We start from the raw sequence: 18,911 nt of genomic DNA, 5'->3' as shown, positions 1-18,911 counted from the left end.
GTTGTTCATTTTAAAGTTTGTGATGATGGCCTGGGGTGTTCTAGCTGCCAGACCCCATTTAGTAACATTAACAATGTCCAAAAGTAGCCTGAGGGGTCTATGGCTCCAGGTAGGGATCGTCTTGAGCTGACCCTGCAGCTAGAAGATGCTGGCTGACCAGGAACCTCATGTACTTTCTGGGAGAAACTTCCTTCGATGACCCCCCAGAACCAGTCTAGTTCCCTAATCCAGGTTCATGCTGAAGCCAATTCTGAACATCTTCCTTCATCTTCCTTCCTTCCTCATCTGGCTGAAAATCCCTGTAGCAGACTAATTCCTAAGCTTTATTTTTTTTCATGCAAATTTTCTACAAAATCTTGTCCCACCAAACAGAACTAGGGCTGATCCCTGGAGATCAATAGAGGCAGGTGGTGTGTACTGCCTCACCTTTAGAAGTCACAGGGTGGCAGTGGTGATGGGGAGTATTGTTGTCCCAGAAACCTGTGGCCAGGATTCTATCAAGGCGTCCATGCAGGACCTGGAGAGTGGAATGTGGAAAAGAGGGCCACACTGGCTAGACTCTGGGGATCTTGAGATTCCGAGTGAAAGAGGTGTCACCTCACTTCATTGGACTTTATTGATGGCCACTTCTCTCTGCTGGGCAAAGGCCGGGGGCAAAGAAAAAAACAAAGTAACATCGTAAAAGCTTTTGGATCTTCAGCCAGGGAACAACTAGTCCCAAGCAAATTTACACAAAGTTGTTTGAAAGGAAGTATGTCATGGAAGTGTAACAATAAATAGCTGTGCTGGGCCACGTAGCTTCTGCCACGGAAGAACAGGCTCGGGAGCTGATCTCCTGGGAGGAGCCCCCTGGGTGGAACATTTAGTCACACAGGAAGAGCACATGCTGGTGGGGCCTTCCTCCCTCCAGCACCATCTGGGTGAAAAGAAGGTCAACATATGCAGATTCGGAAGCCGAGGTTATGACATGGAATACACAGGGACTTCCCTCTTTGAAGCCACAGTTTTCTCAGATTCAAAATGAACGGGCCTATGTTTTGCCCACTGCTTGCCCCCATTCTTATAGTGTTCCTTGTCACTTCAGTCTGGGGCCCTCCCGAGCCAGAAAGTCCTCCTGAGAGCGCAGAGACAGCGCTGCCTCCCACAACCCTCACCCAGTGTAATCCCGCAAAGGTTGCTGGGATAAGCCCCACATGCCAAAAACAGCCTGTGCTTTGTCCCTGAAAGAACTGAGGGCCACAGTGGACTAGAGCCAGGAGACTTTACTTCTAGTTCCAGCTCCCTCACATACTTGGTGGCTTGGACAATGTCATCTAGTATCTCTGGGCCTAAATTTTCTCTCTGTAAATTATTTATAAGTCAGGCTTCAATGATATTTGTGTGTTACAAAGCTCCTTAGGGATCTTGTCCAGGGGTTCTCAAGCTACAACCTACTGGTCAATCCTGTTCACAGCCTGTTTTTGTAAATGAAATTTTATTGAAACACAGCCCCACCCACTCATTTACATATCATTTATGGCTGCTTTCACTCTACGTGGCCGAGTGGGCAGTTGCAAGAAACACTGACTGGGTGGCTCACAAGCCTACAATATTTGTTGTTTGACCTTTTATGGAAAAAGTTTGCCAACGACAGCTTCAGGACAACCTGTCATTTTAACAGCAAGGAAACTGAGGCAAGGAATGTGCCAAAACTTCTAGAGCAAGTCAGAACAGAGGCCAGGCCAGCCCTCTTTCCTGACTAACCTCAGCCCAAAGTTCTCACCGGGCCTAAAGCTCTCCATCCGATCCCAGAGCTGGTGGCAGCTGTGTTGGGGGAGGAAGCCTGCGGAAATGGAGGAGGTGGTTCCCAGGAAAGGAGTCTGTGGAGTTGGGGCAGAGCCCAGAGCCCGTTGCGGGGCAATCCTGGTGAGGTCCGTGCGGTCCGCACGACAGAGGTCAGTGTTGGGCTGCTGTGCCTCAGAGCAGAGCCAGGTGGCTCTCCGAAAGGCAGCAGCTTCTCAGGTGGAATGAGATGAGCGCTGGCCTCTGAGGACACTTTAACCGCAGGTCATGGACCTTGGTAAACTTTAGTTGGCTTTTGAACCACCGGGAGACATTTTTTCTTGCCTTTTTTACTCACGGGCTACTTCCTCCTTCTAGCATTTATTAATCTGACTGGTTAACCATTGACCCCAAATGCAGCCTCTTCTTGTTTCAAATCCTGTTCTCCCCGTTGGCTTCAGAAACGAGCTCCTACTAAACAAACCTACTTTTCTTCTTTTTCTTTTCACAACCAGAGTCAAGTGATAAAGGAGGTGGGGTCAGGGTGCCATGTTTGCTATGAAAGATACACCCCAAAGCCTGGGTCTGGGGAGGGGAGAAGGCCCTTCTGAGACAGGCTAGCTATGCTCAGAAAGAAGGTCACCAGCTACAAGACAAAAGCAACTTGATTTAACTCGGGGTGGGGGAGCACACTTCAGAAAAGAAATCTGTAAAATTGTTAACTTACTTAATTTCTCAGTCATTGAAGAAACAATCATATTCCCTGCTTCTAAACAACTGCTCTTTTGCTTTAATCCCCCCAGGAGCAGGGGAATGGTTTAGGGAAGGGGAATCATTAAAGTGGAGGAGGGAATGGAGACAGCTGCTGGAGGAAGGGCGAAGACAGAGGGTCTGCGGCAATTTGGGGGAAGAGCCTTCAGAGCAGAAAGGCCTCACAGGCTGGCATGAGCCTGTTACTGCTTTCCTCAAATGGTTAGAATCCTCTAGAATGTAAGCTCCACGAAGGTAGGGATTTTGTTTACTGCTGTGTTCCTAAGCGCCTAAAATAGTGTCTAAGATGGATAAGATGCTCAAATATTTGTTGAATGAGTGAATGAATAAAAAATTAGTGGTCTGAGCACTTCATTCAACTGGGGGTGGGGAGCACATTTTAGAAAAGAAATTTGTAAAATTGTTAATTTACTTGATTTCTCAGTCATTGAAGAAACTATCATAATTCCTGCTTCTAAACAACTGCTCTTTTGCTTTAATTCCCCCAGTACCAGGGAAGGTTCAGGGAAGGAGAAACAGTACAATGGAGACAGCTGCTGGTCTTCAGCGGGTGGCGAAGGCCCCCCGTGGTTTATTCAGAAGCTGTCTCCACCTGGGCCTCAGCCACCACGGCAAACTCCATGAAGGACAAACTCTGCTGAACCATCAAGACGAGCTCCAGAGAAACATCACTCCCAAGGATAGTGTTTCTATCCAGCACCCAGGGACACCCAGACAGTGATCAACTAGCCCTTCTGTTGTGAGTTTCTACCTCTCATTTAAGGGGGCTTTATACCAATGGGGAGTTATACTTTATTCTAATAAACCTCTAGTTAGTGAGCACTCATTTTGTGTCAGGCATTTTCCATATATTTTCTCATTTGGCCCTTACAATAAGCTTGCTAGGTAGGCATTATTACTCTCATTTACAGATGAGGAAATGAGAGGTTAATAAGTTTGCTCAAGGTCACACAGCAGATTTGCATTAGTCTGTCTGACCCCAGAGGCACTGTTCTTCCCATCAACTACACATTCTGCCTCTCTCTCTGTGACCCTGGATGATGCACTTTATTCCAGATTTCATTTTCCAAATTCTCAAACCCAGGGAGCTGAGCAGTGTTATGCAGAAAAGTTTTCTACACATGGGTTTGTGAACAGGTGACTTCACTCCTTAGTTGGCCACAACATAATCTGCTTTTGGAAGTTGAAATATCAATGCCCTTTATTGAGAGGAGCTCAGAATGTGACCTACCCACTCAGTCTGGGGATACTGTGAGCCGCCCTGCTGAGTCCTGGCCCTGCTTCCTTTTCTAAAGTCAAGAGGAGCCCGGCTGGGCCCCCAGCACTGGCCTTGCCTCTCTGGCTGCAGGTACTTACAATGGTCTTGTCTTCTCTTCCACTTCTCCTAAGCAACACTGAGAGTAAGCGGGCCCCTGTGTGCTGTGAGCGCTTGTCTTCCGGCACCGGCACACGTTTCCTCCTGAAACTGAGGTGGTGGGGGAAGAAGATGGAGTGGGGTGGCGTCCGAAGGGGGAAACCTGGGAGCCAGCTGTCTTCCTGGTGGAGCCTCGAGTCGTAATGCACTTGTTGCCCAACTGAGGACCTAGAGCAGGGGTCCTCAAACTTTTTACACAGGGGGCCAGTTCACTGTCCCTCAGACCATTGGAGGGCTGGACTATAAAAAAATCTATGAACAAATTCCTATGCACACTGCACATATCTTATTTTAAAGTAAAAAAACAAAAAGGGAACAAATACAATATTTAAAATAAAGAACAAGTAAATTTAAATCAACAAACTGACCAGTATTTCAATGGAAACTATGCTCCACTCACTGACCACCAATGAAAGAGGTGCCCCTTCCGGAAGTGCGGTGGGGGCCGGATAAATGGCCTCAGGGGGCCGAATGCGGCCTGCGGGCCGTAGTTTGGGGACCCCTGACCTAGAGGAAGCTCAGACTCTCTACACTGGAAAGACCCTAAATGGTAATTAAATACACAGTTTTCAAGCTTTTATTAACTAGTTTGTTTCTTTCCATAGCCACCCTAGCCCCCGGGAGCCATCACTCTAAGCAATCTCTAACCCAGGGGTCAAGAACCTATGGCTCGCGAGCCAGTTGTGGCTCTTTTGGTGGCTGCATCTGGCTCGCAGACAAATCTTTAATAAAAAAAAATAACAACGTTAAAAATATAAAACATTCTCATATATTATAATCCATTCATTTCCTACCACTCATGTTCATGGTTGCGGGTGGCTGGAGCCAATCACAGCTGTCCTCTGGGACAACAACAAATTTTTATTGGATAATGTGTAATGTACACAGGTCATTGTATGGCTCTCACAGAATTACATTTTAAAATATGTGGTGTTCATGGCTCTCTCAGCTAAAAAGGTTCCCGACCCCTGCTCTAACCAATCCCTGACTCCTTCACGCCCAGCGGTGCTGATCTCTATATGATGACTAGGTGTTCTGCATCTCTAGCCTGACCTCTCTCCTATTCCTCATCATGACCAGATGCTGAGCACTGGTTACAGCCAGCCAGTAGGTGGAAACAACAAGCCCAGGCTCTTCACATCTGGAGAGGGAGGACAGGAATCAGGCACAACATGTGTTTCTCAGGCTTGACTTCACACATCACCTGGAGAACTTTTTTAAGCTCCACCGCAGACCAATAAAATCAAAGTCCATGGAGGTGCAGGCCCAGCACTGGTGTTTTGTTTTGTTTTTCTTTAAAGCTTTTAAATTTAATTCTAATATACATCAGAAAATTATATAAAAATCTTGGCCAATTTTCACGAAGTGAATACCCACATGTTACTACTGCCCATATTTAGGAAAAAAGGACTCCGTGCAGCCCAGAGCCCCAGCTCCGTGTGTCCCTCCAGTCCCTGTCCCCAGGATAGTAACGTTCTCCCAACTTCTAATGCCGTGTATTTGTTTCACCTGTAACAGAATTGTAGTGTATGCACTCTTCGTCTTACTTTTTTGATTCGATATCTATCTTATTTGTAAGATTCACCCATGTTGTTTTGAGTAACTATTGTTCATTGATATATATATATATTTATTTTTATTTTTAGAGAGAGAGAGAGAGGTGAAGGGGACAGACAGGGACAGACATACAGGAAGGGAGAGAGATGAGAAGCATCAGTTCTTCATTGTGGCACCTTCATTGTTCATTGATTGCTTTCTCATGTGTGCATAGACCAGTGTGTGGGTGGGGATCCAGCAAAGCCAGTGACCCCTTGCTCAAGCCAGTGACCATGGGGTCATGTCGATGATCCCACACTCAAGCCAGCAATCCCATGCTCAAGCTGGTGAGCCTGTGCCAAATGCAGATGAGCCCGTGCTCAAGTCAGTGACCTCAGAGTTTCAAACCTGGGTCCTCTGCATCCCAGGCTGTTGCTCTATCCACTGCACCACCACCTGGTCAGGCATAACTATTCTACTCTTTTTGTGTGTGTGTGTATTTTTCTGAAGCTGGAAATGGGGAGGCAGCCAGACAGACTCCCACATGCGCCCGACCGGGATCCACCCAGTATGCCCACCAGGGGGCGATGCTCTGCCCATCCAGGCATCGCTCTGTTGTGACCAGAGCCACTCCAGCGCCTGAGGCAGAGGCCATGGAGCCATCCCAAGTGCCCGGGCCAACTTTGCTCCAATGGAGCCTTGGCTACGGGAGGGGAAGAGAGAGACAGAGAGGAAGGAGAGGGGGAGGGGTGGAGAAGCAGATGGGCGCTTCTCCTGTGTGCCCCCACCGGGAATCGAACCCGGGACTTCTGCACACCAGGCTGATGCTCTACCACTGAGTCAACCGGCCAGGGTCTCTACTCTTGATAAACATGGATTACTGGCAGTTGTTTAGCTCTTAAAATAATGCTGCTATGAATAGTCTTGTTTTTGGCACACATGTGTAGGTGTTTCTGTTGAGTATATTATCTAGGAGTGGAAATGCTAAGATACATCTATTTCAGCTGCAGTGGATAATGGCAGAGTTTAAAGTTGTACCACATTGGTGCTCTACAAAGCTCCTCAGGTGACTCTATGAGCAGCAAGCATTGAAAACCCTGCCCAAGGCTTACTAAGGGGTGGCAAAACCAGGCCTACTGCCAATCTTCACCCTGAAACTTCTCCCTCGTCAAAGACTGGTGAGGGGAAGAAGAGAGGGCACACTTGGCCTTATTCCAGAGCGTGGCCTGCTCTGCCCTGTGGGGAAGGAAGGGACCACACCAACTCTGAGGCCAGGTAAGGAGGAAGGGTCTCCCACAAGGATCTCTCGTAGAGATTGGGGAGTCTCAGGCGAAGGGGGCTGATACTTCAGTCACCAGCCACTTGTTTGCTGAGGGTTTAACTCGCAAGCCCACCCTGACACCACCATCTAAATAGAGTGAAAAGAGCAAGAGAATTCTTGGGACAGCTTATCACACATGCCCTGAAGGAGGGGGTACATGAAAGTAGAGACAGTACCCACTTCCTTTCTGGCCTTGATAGCCTGGCAGGTACCAACAGGAAGTAGGAAGGAGTGTGGAGTCTATGCTGACAAAGGGAGAAACAGCCACCTTCCCCAGTTTCCTGCAGCCTCTGAGCGTGTCTCTGGCCATTCCTGCTGTTCCCAGTGAGCAGGCCCAGAGCACAAAAAGGACGGTAGCCACTGGCCTGCCCAGTGGCTACCATGTGAGGAAGCCCCTCAGAGTGGGAGCTGGGAGGATATACGCCTGCAGGACCTTGGTCTGATGGGCACTGTTACAGAAGGGACCAACATGAAGCTTAAACTAGCATAGTCACTAGAGAGACGGCCATATTGGTGGAGGCCACTGCAGCTCAAAGAACCAGCGCAAAGCTACCTCCCTACCACACATGAGGCCGGAAACACAAAATTACCTTCCCTTCCTGCTCCAATTCATTAAAAAAAGAAGTCCAGAACAGGAAGAGGAAGGTGGAAAGAACTTCCCCACACAGATCCTTCAAGGCATAAGGAGAACTGACTGGGGGGGAAGGACCACTCTGAACCAGGCGTGAGATCAGTGAGTTAAAGGAGGTTCAACTGATTTTTTAAAAAATATTCATACAACATAAAAGTCACCATTTCAAGTATTTTAAAGTGTATAATTTGGTGGCTTTTAGAATATTCACTTCTTTGACATTTAATTAACTGAAAATGATGACGTCTGTCCACAATACTATTATGGGTTTGGAGGAAAAGCAGAAAATGAAGAACAATGTTATGACAATTCTGTGAGCCTTTGTGAACACTGAGCATCTCCATTCATATATCCCACCAGCACCTCAACTGCATCACACCCCGCGGGTTCTGCCCCAACAGCCTTACACACCTGACACCACCTTGTCACTCAGGGTCAGCGTAAGTGTCCCTTCTATGGCAAAACCTTGCCTGACCACCACCACCTGCTACCCAGGCAAAGACCACCATAGTTTAATGTTTTTATTCTACTTGTTTAAAATTTTCACACTGCTTATCATCCTCTGAAACAATCTTGCTTATTTACTTGTTTGCTGGTTTATTCTCAATAGTCAGCCTTCAACCAGAGACTATAAACTCTGAGAGCGGAGGCCTCTCCTACCTTGTTCTCCACTGTGTCTCCTGAACCTAGAGCTTCCCCACTGGGTACAATACCCAGAAGTCATGTGTGTGTGTGTTGAGCATTTGAAACATAGTTAGTCCAAGTTGAGATGTGCCGTAAGTGTAAAATACACACCAATTTCAAAGACTTAGAATAAAATAATGTTAAATATCTAAAAAAATTTGTATATTAATTACTTGTTGAAATAAACACTTTGGAACTATTAGATTAAACAAAATATATTACTATAAAATTAATTCTTGTCTGGCCTGTAGTGGCGCAGTAGGTAGATCATTGACCTAGAATGCTAAAGTTGCCAGTTTAAAACCTTGGGCTTGCCCAGTCAAGGCTCATACAATAAGCAGCCAATTCAAACCGAATACAACAACATATTAAAAAAATAATACATCATGATCAAGTGGGATTCATCCCAGAATCTCAAGGATGGTTCAACATACGTAAAACGGTTAATGTAATACACCATATCAACAAAACAAAGAACAAAAACCACATGATCTTATCAATAGATGCAGAAAAGGCTTTTGATAAAATACAACACAATTTTATGTTTAAGACTCTCAACAAAATGGGTATAGAAGGAAAATATCTCAACATGATAAAGGCCATATATGATAAACCATCAGCCAACATCATATTAAATGGCGTAAAACTGAGGACTTTCCACCTTAAATCAGGAACACGACAGGGTTGTCCACTCTCTCCACTCTTATTTAACGTGGTGCTAGAAGTTCTGGCCAGAGCAATCAGACAAGACAAAGAAATAAAAGGCATCCATATCGGAAAAGAAGAAGTAAAGGTATCACTTTTTGCTGATGATATGATCCTATACATTGAAAACCCGAAGGACTCCACAAAAAGATTACTAGAAACAATAAACCAATACAGTAAGGTCGCAGGATACAAAATTAACATACAAAAGTCCATAGCCTTTCTATATCCAACAATGAAATATTAGAAAACGAACTCAAAAAAATAATCCCCTTCACGATTGCAACAACAACAAAAAAATACCTAGGAATAAACATAACAAAGAATGTAAAGGACCTATATAACGAAAACTACAAGGCATTATTAAGAGAAATAGAAAAAGACACAATGAGATGGAAAAATATTCCTTGTTCTTGGATAGAAAGAATAAATATAATTAAAATGGCCATATTACCCAAAGCAATATATAAATTTAATGCAATTCCCATCAAAATTTCTATGACACTTTTTAAAGAAATGGAACAAAAAATCATCAGATTTATATGGAACTATAAAAAACCCCGAATAGCCAAAGCAATCCTAAGGAAAAAGAATGAAGCTGGGGGCATTACAATACCTGACTTTAAACTATATTATAGGGCCACGGTAATCAAAACAGCATGGTATTGGCAGAAAAATAGACACTCAGACCAATGGAACAGAATAGAAAGCCCAGAAATAAAACCACATATAGATGGTCAAATAATCTTTGATAAAGGGGCCAACAACACACAATGGAGAAAAGAAAGCCTCTTCAACAAATGGTGTTGGGAAAACTGGAAAGCCACATGCAAAAGAATGAAACTCGACTACAGTCTGTCCCCGTGTACTAAAATTAATTCAAAATGGATCAAAGACCTAAATATAAGACCTGAAACAATAAAGTACATAGAAGAAGACATAGGTACTAAACTCATGGACCTGGGTTTTAAAGAACATTTTATGAACTTGACTCCAATGGCAAGAGAAGTGAAGGCAAAGATAAATGAATGGGACTACATCAGAATAAAAAGTTTTTGCTCAGCAAGAGAAACTGATATCAAAGTAAACAGACAGCCAACTAAATGGGAAATGATATTTTCAAACAACAGCTCAGATAAGGGCCTAATATCCAAAATTTACAAAGAACTCATAAAACTCAACAACAAACGAACAAACAATCCAATAAAAAAATGGGAAGAGGACATGAACAGACACTTCTCCCAGGAAGAAATACAAATGGCCAACAGATATATGAAAAGATGCTCAGCTTCATTAGTTATTAGAGAAATGCAAATCAAAACTACAATGAGATACCACCTCACCCCTGTTAGATTAGCTATTATCAACAAGACGGGTAATAGCAAATGTTGGAGAGGCTGCGGAGAAAAGGGAACTCTCATCCACTGTTGGTGGGACTGTAAAGTAGTACAACCATTATGGAGGAAAGTATGGTGGTTCCTCAAAAAACTGCAAATAGAACTACCTTATGACCCAGCAATCCCTCTACTGGGTATATACCCCAAAACCTCAGAAACATTGATACGTAGAGACACATGTAGCCCCGTGTTCATTGCAGCACTGTTCACAGTGGCCAAGACATGGAAACAACCAAAAAGCCCTTCAATAGAAGACTGGATAAAGAAGATGTGGCACATATACACTATGGAATACTACTCAGCCATAAGAAATGATGACATCAGATCATTTACAGCAAAATGGTGGGATCTCGATAACATTATAAGGAGTGAAATAAGTAAATCAGAAAAAAACAAGAACTACATGATTCCATACATTGGTGGAACATAAAAACAAGACTAAGAGACATGGACAAGAGTGTGGTGGTTACCAGGGGTGGGGGGAGGGAGGATGCAGGAGGGAGGGGGGGAGAGAGTTAGGGGGAGGGGGAGGGGCGCAGAGAACTAGATAGAGGGTGATGGAGGACAATCTGACTCTGGGCGAGGGGTATGCAACATAATTTAATGACAAGATAACCTAGACATGTTTTCTTTGAATATATGTACCCTGATTTATTAATGTCATCCCATTAACATTAATAAAAATTTATTAAAAAGAAAATAAGCAGCCAATAAACAACTAAAGTGAAGGAACTGTGTGTTGATACTTCTTGTTCCTTCCCCCTCCTCTGTAAAATCAATCAATAAAAATAAATAAAATTTAAAAAAATAACTAATTCTACTTGTTATGTTTTCCTGTTTAAAACATGGCACTAGAAAGTTTAAAATTATATACATGTTTTATATTGAATTATTTTTCTTTCATTTTATTTTTTAAGCAAGAGAGAGACACACACACACATACAGAAAGAGAGAGACAGGAAAGGAGAGAGATGAGAAGAGTCAACTCATAGTTGTGGCACCTTAGTTGTTCATTGATTGCTTCTCATGAGTGCCTTGACCAGGGGGCTGCAGCCAAGCCAGTGACCCCTTGCTCAAGCCAGCAAACTTGGACTCAAGCAAGCAACCTTTGGGCTCAAGCCAGTGACCATGGGATTACATCAATGACCCCACACTCAAGCCAGCGACCCTGCACTCAAGCTGGTGAGCCTGCACTCAAGTTGGCAACCTCGGGGTTTCACACTTGGAACCTCAGCATCCCAGGTCAATGCTTTATCCACTGCACCACCTCTGGTCAGGCATCCCATTGCGTTTCTATTGTACATCATTGCTCAACCATTACCAGCTCAATAAACAGGTAGGTCTTTGGTGAACATTTGTTGCGTGGAAGAAGGTAGCCACAGATCTTTCTAAGAGCACGTCTTATCATGTCACTCGCCTACTGAAATCTCTTTATTGGTTCCCCGTTTTTGGCTAGACAAAATTTCTGCTTTATGATCTGATATATGAGGCTGTCGTGATCAAATGCTGCTCCACTGGTTTTATTACCTGCTCTTCTCTAACATGGATAAGCTGTCTGTTCACACATAGGTCTTTCTGCTGGGCTGTCTCTCCTCCACTATGTCCACTGGCAAGCTCCCAGTCATTTTTCAAGATGCAATTCAGTGTCATCATTTCAGAATCTTTCCCTACTCTATTGGCAGAACCACCATAGCCCCTGGCAGAGCAACCAGCCCACTGTGAGGCTCGTTATTTCTGCACCCCATCAGGTCACTGCCTCCTGTGTGCATTCTCACAGTAGAGCCGGGTTTTCTGGGAGTGAGCAGGTCCATGTCTTATTCACCTTTTATTCTTCAAAATTAGCATAACCTGTGGATTTACTGGGTTCAGCCTCTGTGTGGTCCCTCTTGGGGTTTGGTTACAACCAAATGGAGGTTGGGACTGGGATCATCTGAATACTTAACTAGGCTGGGGTTCCAAACTGGTTTCTTCACTCACTTGCTTGGAGCCTCAACTGGGGTGGCTGAAAAAACTACAGCCTGGCTTGGCAGCCCTCTCCATGAGGCTTGTGCAGGAGTGCTCACAGCAGGATGACCTCAGGGTTGCTGGACTTCTTATCTGCAATAGCTTTTCTCAGAACGAGTATTCCCAGAGACCCAGACTGTAACTGGAAAGGTCATTTCTGCTGCGTGCATTGCCCTAATGTGAGTCATGGGGTGGTGCCAACTGGAGAGGAGGGCACTTCCCAGCAACATGGATGTAGGAGGTTCATCTGAAAGCCATCCTTGGGACCAACTGCCACATGTCTAATCTGAAACTTGAACCAGGAAAGACAAATGAAACTCAAAAGTAAATAATGTAAATACATATGTTTAAACAACATATTTTCAATAGACTTTAGGCCTACACCATACAAGTCATCAGGGTAAGCCTGTAACACTTTGGGGCAAACTAACATTGGGAGAATCTATGAAAGACAAGACACTTGAGTTTTAAAGGGTGGCCGAAGAAATCTGGAAAAATCTTTAGGAAACATTTGCTTAATGGTGGGGCACTAATTACAGCATTTGGTAAAGATGTAAGAATGTTCAACATGTTATTGATAATGACAAAAAAATTGGAAAAGAACAAAAGAATCTTTATATCCAAGGTAAGCATAGAGTGAACCATTAGGCAAACATTGAACACTGCGTATTGAATTTTAATGGTAAAGTGCATAACAAGCTGTTAAGTGAATAAAGTATCAATGTGCAAAACTTTGTATAAAATGTTCTTCCAATTACATTCAAATATGTACATGCGTAGAAAAAAAAAACCTAGAAAGGTATATATCAAAATTTCAACAGTAAATATAGTCACATAGCAGAATCATGGAAAATACTTTTAACTTTTCTTCTTTGTGCTTATTGTATTCCACAAGTTTCATATAGTGAGCATGTACTATTTTTATAATCAGAAAAGAAAATTAACAGTGAGTAAAACTTCACTGGGAACTTGGGGTTATGTCATGGTCCCAAGGTGTCCCCAAAACCTTTACCCCAGGGATCAATATAGTTATTAGTGAGACCTTATCACCTACTGCCTTAGACCGAATTGTACAGTCTCACATGAGTTTCTTAACTTTTCCAGACTTTGGTTATCTCCTTTGTAAAATTAGGGGTCTGGACAGTAAGATTAAATCTGCAGAACTTCAGAATTTATAAGCACTTTTCCTTATCCTATTAAATCCTCACAATAGCCCAATGGTAGAAGCAAGCCCAATCTTCTCATCACCATGTGACCCAAAAGAAAACAGGCTCTGCAAATTGAGGCCACTAGCCCAGGGTCACGTGACAGTCAGCAGTGGTCAGGATCTGAAACCAGGTGTTCTGGCTTTACACCTGGGGCCCTGCGAAATCAGAGCTCCTCTTCTATCTGAGCTATTAACTCCCACGCTATGATCCGATTCCAGCCAAAAGCTCTGCCTTCTGAGGCCACGTATACTAAAACTAATCTATTTCTTTCTTTCTGTATTCCTAGGATCTTCAGGGCAGCTCCTCGGAGTCACGCACATCTCTAGTTCCGTCTGCTCTTCCTCAAACAGCATGGTTCGGGAACAGCCACACGTCAGTTTAAAATTGCAGAATTTCAGAACTGGAAAAGCTCTTTAAAGGTCATCCGGCCGAAGCAGCTCCTGTCAGCTTTTTACAGACACCTTTTCATCTGAAACCTCTGTCCCTCAACAATGCTCCTGAGGGGGCGCCTGCCGCTGAGAGGGGTGATAAAGGTGCCCTTTCCCCTCCCGAGCCACCAGACATTGGCCAGGTTACCTTAAGTCAGAGGGGGGTGTGGAGTCTGCAGAGTGACTCAGCCTTTTAACGAGGACAAGGCGCACAATGGAAAGACTGGAGAGTTCCGAAGGGAAAGAAACTCAGAAAGGCCAAGACAACTCACACACAGAGAAAGCCACTTAGAACAAATCCCCAGGGCCAAGAAGAAACCATGGAAAAAAAAAAAAGGAGAAAAAAAAACCCCTCTCTTCTGAGAGAGCTCTATTGTGTGTGCTCTGGGTCAAAAGAGCTTCCCTGTGCAAAGGGGCTCCCCCACCTGCTGGGACTCTCCAGAATGCGTTCTTTTTCTTCTGTAGGGTTCAGCAAACTTCCTGCTTCCTCTGTCCCAGGGCACTGAGCCCCTTGGGCACCGGTCAGCCAGGGCGATGGGGCTTGGCAGCCGTGGCGGCGGCTCCTCCGGGCACTGGCACAAAGTTACTTGGTAAATACCGCACGCAGCTTTGATAATTTCTTGCTTCGCTAGTCTCTTGGGATTCTGTCCATTTGTGTTAAGAAAAAGAAGTTGCATTTTTTTTTTGGTTCACAAATACAGATACTTTCATTGTGTGGAGGACTTACAGAAATGTATGCCTGTTTTCTAATACTAACCCACTGAGTAATATCTTAAACAAGTAGCAAGTAAGTTTTTTTTAAAAAAGAATGTTCCCTCCTCCCCTCCCCCAAACTTTCATGAAAGCTTTGCAAATATAGACATTTTAAAAGTAAAACTTCCTTCAGGTGGACTGGAAATACTTTATGCTGGAATGTCTTTTATCCAAAACTGTTTTTACACATGAAAAACCATAAAGCATGAAACCCCCACAGTTGTTTTCGCCTCCAAATAAAATCCTTTTGTGTTTAGGGCTCTCCCAAATAGATCCTCTGAAGCCATAGACCTTTGTTTCTAGGATTCCATGAAATCATTTCATATAAGGAAAGAAATCCTCATTAGATGTATGTATCAAAGAACTGTAAACCTCAGGCCTCATTAGTTATTTCAGTCCACCCCACCTGCTATCACAGTTCTTCTAAGGCGGTCTAAAGTCCACTCTGTGCCAGGCTGGAGCATGTTAAGAATCTGAATGACATTCTCATTAATTATCACAACAGCCATATGAAAGACGCATAATCTTCATTTTCAAATGATGAAACCAAGTTAAGAGAGATCAAGACATGTGCCCAAGGTCACAGAGCTAGTTAGTAGGACAGCAAGACCGAGAAGCCCGAGTCCTTTCCTTCAGATGGTCATCCAGCCAGCAGTCCAAGCCCCCATCATGAACTCATCTCCCCAGAGAGCTCATCCCAGTTAGAGGCTGTGTCTGCTGTTTTACGGCGTTCTTCTCTGTACTAAGCTGAAGCCTGCCTCCTTGTAACATCCAACCAAAAATACGTGTGATTCCTTCCCTCCGGCAGGAACCAGACCTGCCGTTGAGGATATTATCCAGAGGGGATTCTAGGAGGTATAAACTGGTGACCCACTTACTAGGAAGCATCGTTTCCAAGCTCCGGGTCCGAAGAAGTTGAGGAGGTACACAAGGAAGTACCATCCCAGGGTGAACTTGGATCTACACACCCTGCATGGATGCGGAACTCCGGGTGGCCAGACATGTTGGGGGCAGTTAACAGAGGAGGGGGAGGTGACAGTGGACCACAAACTCCACACCAAAGACTTGTTCATAGAAAGACAGTGCAGGACGGAGACATGTGCTCTGATTGGATACAAGCTCCAGAATCCCACCCTGCATTTGTCTGCCAGCCATTTCCTGGGTCATGGATGGCAGTGGCCTGGAGATATAGACCACACAGGTCATGATCCTAGACAGGCTGCATGGAGGCTTCCCTAATTTCCCCAACCGCTTATGCCCTCTGCCTGCACACAGGCCTCTTTACCACACCGTCTCATCATGAGCTAGTCCTCTAGATGTGACCTTGTAGGGCGGGGTTAGCAAACGAGGGTCCAAAGGCAAATCTGTCTGACCAGCTGTTTTTGTAAATAAAGTTTCGTTGGAACATAGTCATGTCCGATCATTTTTGTATTGTCTGTGGCTGCTTTCTCTACAATTGCAGAGTTGAGCAGTGTAATCGAGACTGTCTGGAGCCACAAGGACTAAAATACGCACTATCTGTCCCTTTACAGAAAAGTTTGTCAACCCCTGTTCTAGAAAGTAAGAACAGGATCTTGCTCATCTCTGTATTCTCAAAGTTATAGCCATAATTCCTTTATATGTAAAATAGCAGTGAATGAAATATAAAGGAGATATCATATTAAGAGCCAGCATATGTAAAATAGCGAGCACAGTGCCTGGCATTGGACAGACGTCCAGTACATATTTAGTAAATAAATGAATTGATGGATGTAAAAGCGCTTCCCAAGCCATAAAATGCCCTGGAAGAAAGAGCGTGGCAGGTTCTCATCATTGTTGTCAAATACAGAAATTTTCTGGAACAAAGTCTTCCCTCCCCTCTGGCTTCCTGGAGCTGTATTTCATGAGTAAAATCTCACAGTCTTCATTTAGACCAATACATATTTCAGTTTGTACATGGCTCCCCTTCATCCTTTTCTCTTGGCATCTCCCTCTAGGTACTGATCCTTAGGTTAGATCTTGAGCTCCTTAAAGAAAAGCTACCAAATATTGACCACTTTGGTCGTTTTGTACTGAACCAGTCTAGCAAAGCTCAACCATGTTTCCCAGATTTCCCTGCTTTGTATGGCCTGCCTTCCAGCTGGCTACAAGAGAAACCGGCATGGGAGTTGGAAGGTGGAGTAAGAGAATAATTAGTCCACTTGGAAGGTCGGTGCATGTTCCCAGGTAGCACCACAACTCAGCACAGGCATTGTTACTCATCTGCTCGCTTACCGCCTTAGCACAGGGCCGGCGCTCGTTCTGCAGCCTTTCCAGCTCCCACTGAGTCCTGGGTCAGGCATGAGTGCAGGCTGAGGGTGTGCGTTTCTTCTGTAGGTCACGCATATTGTCAAGGTTAGATGTGGTGAGAGATAGGCACGGGCCTCAGGTTGTTCTCACTCTCTTCTGCTTCAGGTCCAGCTTGTCTTCCTGACCACAGTAACGTCAGAACCACCAGGAGACACCGAAGCAGTCTCCCCAGACTACCTCCCCAGCGGCTCTTTGTGGTGCCTGGATAGTAACTCTTCTCCTTCCAGACTGTTATATCCATACCTTCTCTCACAATTGTGAAAGGTCTAATCCCTATTTAAAATAATTCTGTTTTGTATCATTGAGAGTGACTGTGTTTCCCTGATGAAACTATGAGGAAGAGAACTGAAAGGATGACTCTCTGAACTGGTTCTGGAATTGTTTTCTGGAATGGGCTCTCTGTTCTGATTATACTTAAAGGCATAATGATCCTAATACCAGTGATAAAGGGGACACTGGTTGTTCATGGTATGTAGTGTCAAACCAGCTACATAAAATATTTCTTGTTAACCTGTAAAAAAGTGCCTATAGAAGGCAAGGCTTTAAATGACCAAGTAGTTGTTGCCACTGGTTATTTCAGTGAAAATAAGAAGGGGAAAGGGATTGTTAGGTAATTTCTAAGTGTGCGGGAGAAAGAAAATTATGATCTGAGGTCTTTAAGTCTCTGATTTAAGGCCTGGCTAAGGAAAACCCATAGCTCCAATGGCTACAGGGCCAAGAATTCTCAAAATCAATCCCAGAGTCGAATCCTGGGCTGAATGATGCAAATTAAAGTTACAACTTCACAGAGTCTCTTATATTAAAAGTTAGGACATTGACTGGGAAGAAGTGAGACCCTGAAGACTGAGATAGAGACATATGGTCAGAGTCAGAGGAAGCTGGGAGCTTGAATTCTGAATTTTGCTGAATCTTCTTTACAAGTAGTAGAAGCACTTTCCTCTTAACTGAAGAGCTCAGTCTACTTTTCTGAATAAACTTTCAATGGACCTGGACCAGGACCAAGGACCTCAAGTGCCTTGCAGAAAAGTACTGATTCTTCTCAAGACCTATCCCCAAATCCTCTCATTGCTTCTAGACCAATCACTAGATTCAAGTTTCAGCAGGCCCCAATGGTTATGGATCAAAGTGTGACCCATGTGAAAATACATATACAGCAAAAGAACTGCAAAGTTCTGCCAATTTATATTCATAGAAACCTGAGGAATATGTATACAAATGGGTCTTTTTCATGTTGTATCAGGGTGAAAGCAATACAATTCTGAATCAGGCCGAATATGTCAGTATAGGTCCACTGAGCAGAGATTCTCAAATTAGTGTGTTACTTTGAGTAGTTTTGAGTGTCTCTACCACTCACTGAATTAAAATCTAGACCCAGTGATGGCTTATATCTAGTGCAATTGAAATGCTAGAACTTTCTTGATACGATGCAGAGGAAGGTAACCAAAGGTTAAGGAAATCAGACCTCAGGAGTAGATTTATTGTGTGCGACCTGTTTACCCATCTTCTAATTATATTTTCAGGAGGCTCCCAGGGACACTTCCTTCCCCAAGGCCTTGTTATATAGTATGCATACCTCACGGGGTGAGGGGGCAGTATTATTGAAGAACCTATAGTAGCCATTGAAGTGGATTCCATGAATTCATGGAGATAAGGACGGGGTGTCCAGGTGGTAGAAGCCAAGTGTAAGACACTTAATCATCTGAGAGGAGGTGGTTACCATAATGGACAGCAGAGCCAAAGCATTAATCAGAATGGTTTGACCTGCAGAGAGCTCTTTGGCATTGACTAATTGATCATAGCATCCTGAAAACTGAAAATGATGAGTGGCTTACTCAAGTTTTATTTGATTTATATAAACTGAAAAGCTCTAGGTCTGACAAATAGAGATGATTTGATTACAGTAGAAAATCATGGCACCTTCAATCAACTCACAGACTTAAGCCAGTCAGTTCTCACTCAATCCCATTGCC

The 18,911-nt window shown here is 44.1% G+C and overlaps 1 long non-coding RNA gene across 1 annotated transcript; it reads left to right on the top strand.

Annotated features, from left to right (window-relative positions):
* The first annotated feature begins 1,552 nt into the window (after window positions 1-1,552).
* LOC136379722 (uncharacterized) lies at window positions 1,553-15,974 on the top strand. Its single transcript, XR_010746788.1, has 3 exons — window positions 1,553-1,934; window positions 3,032-3,271; window positions 13,719-15,974. It is a non-coding gene; the product is annotated as an uncharacterized lncRNA (long non-coding RNA).
* Window positions 15,975-18,911: the final 2,937 nt, after the last annotated feature.

This window comes from Saccopteryx leptura, chromosome 8 (genome assembly GCF_036850995.1).
Source record: "Saccopteryx leptura isolate mSacLep1 chromosome 8, mSacLep1_pri_phased_curated, whole genome shotgun sequence".
Lineage (NCBI taxonomy): Eukaryota > Metazoa > Chordata > Mammalia > Chiroptera > Emballonuridae > Saccopteryx > Saccopteryx leptura.
The sequence above is the reverse complement of the archived record's forward strand: the minus strand, read 5'-3'. Positions and strand labels throughout refer to the sequence as shown.